Raw genomic sequence first — 3580 nt, forward strand, 5'->3', positions numbered from 1 at the left:
GCTGCTGCCGCCATGTCGTGAAGACGCTGTGTGCTTCGTTGTGAAAGCGAAACTGCTTTGTTTGGCCTTCCAAATAGAGGACACAACTAGAAATCAGTGGTTAAGTTTTCTGTTCCGGAACAGTTCAACCCAAATATTCAGATGTGTGCAGCGCATTTTATGGAGGACGAGAACGAGGACTGTGTCCTGGGAGAGTAATGTTAGCCTACAATGCCGGTGTCTGTTTCTATAAAGTGGGGCAATTCCAACTTTGCAAGGACAGTCTGGCGCTTCTGTCCCTCACATTAAGATATGGAATGGCTTCAGATGATATAGCAGCGCTCCAGACTGAGAACATTTTTTCTGCCTGCGCGACTAAATTTTGTGTGCGGTCGCACTGGCGCGACCAACGCGTTGGTCAACTCATAAGCGCTGCAATTTCTGTTGCATATGAGAAACATCAAACGGCAAACGAAACTGAAAGCATAACGAAACAGCGCTTAGAGAGTATAATCGCCGTGTCAGCACGAGCGCGAAGGTGCTCGCAGCAAAAATTATGCGCATATTGAGGAAACGATGGATGGTTTTCAAGCGAAAGTCAAGTAAAAGACCGCTTCTTAAACCAGAGAAGGTGAACATGCTGGTATTCTTGTGGGGAAAAAAACATGCAAGCACTGTCACCGTTAGTTTTACTTTTCTTTTTGTTTTCATTTTTGAAAAACTTATCTTTGCTGTTTACCTCATTACGCTATGGAGGCTCTCTTTTATTTATTTATTTGATTCCTCAGTGTTTGCTAAACGTTCTGTAATTTATTAGTCGGTATATAATACAGCATGTGGTATACAGTGCATGAAAAGCAAACTGGTGCTCTTCTGTTTCTTTTGGTGTATGACTGCACCTTGTCTCCTATAAAAAGCACAATAATCAGCGATTAGATCAAATAATCGCGATTAGACGGTTATTTAATTATCGCGACAGGCCTAAGTATCGATATCGGTATCGATAAAATGTAAACGATACCCATCCCTAGTCCACGCCTTTTCAGCCCTAATTCTTCACTGCGCGTCTATTTTAACTCCAAAAGGCGGTTTGCGCTGGTGCAAGCGGTTAGTAAATCTGGCCCTAAATTATTTATTCAATTTATATTAAATAAGCTATCTTTATGGTATATACACAGTTCAAAAGTTTGAGGTGGGTAAAAGTTTTTTTTTTAAAGTCTTTTATGTTCACCAAGGTACACAGTAAACAGTAGCTAACATTGTGAAATATTATTTCAATTTAAAATATCTGTTTTGCATTTTAATATTTTAAATGTGGTTTATTCCTGCACATTTTCAGCAGCCATTAAGCCATGCATTTCAAAGAAAAGCATTTATTTAAAATAGAAATATTTTGTTAAATTAGTCTTTTCTGTCACTTCTGAACAATTTAATGCATACTTGCTAAATAACAGTATTATTCATACTTTTGAACAGTAGTGTATATGAAACTAAAACAGGCCATATTTTTATCATTCAGCACATCGAACAGCGTGAATTATATCACTGAAAATAATATTTCGTAAGCATCTACATTTCCTCTTGCACTCATTTCCACTTTACCTATCATGTGACACCCATTACGGGCAGATGGATGCACAAACAACAACCCTCTTATGTAGTTAATTACATAATTACAGATGGCCTTTCCCATCAACCCTTTATAGATAAAGAAACACAATCCAAGTGCAATAGACATTCAGCCCACAAACCACCCACTCACATCCAGACACTGATGACAACCTGACTAAAGTCTGACTATAACTATAGCAGATGTGACCCTGGCTGAACGCTTGCCTAAATTTTAGGGAAATTACCGATACGTTTACGAACCTCAATCTGGTGTAATCCGATCATCATCCCTGTTCACTGACAGACTACTAACAGACAGATGTTAGAGGACAGGCTCAAACACTCATAAGTGACAGCAATGATTATATAATATATAATTTAGTGAGAGTGAAATAATTGTATTACTTAACTTTCTTCCAAGTTCAAAACATTTCAGACCGATCAAAACTAGCAACTATATGCATAAACGTCAAAAAGTTGTGACTGCTTACAATGTCATTCATTCAGCATTTCGGACATTGCATTCAAGCTATACATTTCATAATTTCAAATTTGACAAAGGGTCTAAAAATACTACTACAGTATGTAAAGTTGGATAATCAGTGCTTAATCGGAAACAGCAATCCTGTTTCTAACAAAGACTAAATAAACAGCTAGTTCAGTCTCAATCAGCACAATGACATAAAAACAACACTTCTCATTGCCTTAATTAAACATGCATAAGACAAACAGACAAAGTGTTAAACTACTGACTCATCAAGCACACACAAGTAACACACTGTAACATGGAGACTTAACATATGTAGAGTCATTCATTCTCTCTCACTCACAAACTTGCACACACATAGACACATAAGCCACGTGTAATGTGCAAGGTAAATCATGTGATGGGTTATGCCTGAAAACAGTGCTCATCTATTTCTTTCATATTTTCTCAAGCCAATGCAGTCAGAAGAAGTATGATCAGCAACTACAATTCAGAAACCAACAAAATGTCCAAATCTGTTTCAACGCCTTTATTAAAACCTCTCCAGCCTCCAGCCTAAAAATCATTTTTTAATGCAAAGTCCACTTATCCAACGTATTTTTAACTTAAGAGCGGGTGTAGCTATTTTTATTTTGAATGTGCAAGGCTTCCACTGTCAGCCACTTGCAGTTATTTTAGCAGTTATTTTATGCTGCTTGATATTGCATATTGGTTTGTTACCATATTTTAATTTATTATTGTAATCATACCATTTACTGCACTTTTATTCAACCCTCTACATTGCGAGTAAATCACTCGCATATGCAACTAAATCTTCACTCTGGGCAACTAAATTATGTCTAATATTAGCCAGTGGCAAATAAATTATTAGATTTTACTCGCCAGTGTGTAAGTTGGAGGCTAAGTATAAGTTAATCACAGATGTATTTTTACTTGCTGAACACACTGACTGAGCGCTTCAGAGTTTCACCCTCTGTCAAGCGAGCTGTGCTATTTTTCAGTTCATCTCAATGCATGCGCAGCGCACCTGTATTTGACGTACCGTAAACTCTAGTGTGAAGGCACACGACTTTTGCTTTGCTAAAAGCACTGTCTCACACACGCAAACAAAGAGAGAGAGAGTCTTAAAGGGGTCCTATTATGCTTTTTCACTTTTTGAATTTTAGTCCGTGTGTAGCGTGTATGTTTGGGCATAAAAAAGATCTTCAAACTTACAAATCTCAAAGTCCACTCCAAAGGGAGATATTTCGTTTAAAAAAAAAAAACCTTTTCAAGAACTACAACGAACGGCTCGTTTGGACTACAGCGTTTGTTTTCCAGGTTTTGTGATATCACAAAGCGGTCCATTAGAATATCATTAAAATAATTCCCGCCTATGGAAATTCGAATGGTTGGGGGTGGGGAGGGGCGAGGTCGTGGTTAGAACGCTTGGCTGAGTGCATCAGACAAGACGACGAAGAAGTGCTGCTGTAGCCTCAAGTTTTCACAAGTTATTACACATGC

At 38.0% G+C, this 3580-nt stretch overlaps 1 protein-coding gene across 1 annotated transcript in view; it reads right to left on the reverse strand.

Moving 5' to 3' along the window:
- The window catches only part of tet1 (tet methylcytosine dioxygenase 1), a 52800-nt gene that overhangs the window by 45361 nt on the left and 3859 nt on the right, over positions 1-3580 (reverse strand). The gene's annotated exons all lie outside the window — the stretch shown is intronic.

The sequence above is a fragment of the Sinocyclocheilus anshuiensis genome, unplaced genomic scaffold (assembly GCF_001515605.1).
Source record: "Sinocyclocheilus anshuiensis isolate Anshui unplaced genomic scaffold, SAMN03320099.WGS_v1.1 scaffold1581, whole genome shotgun sequence".
In the NCBI taxonomy this organism is placed as follows: domain Eukaryota; kingdom Metazoa; phylum Chordata; class Actinopteri; order Cypriniformes; family Cyprinidae; genus Sinocyclocheilus; species Sinocyclocheilus anshuiensis.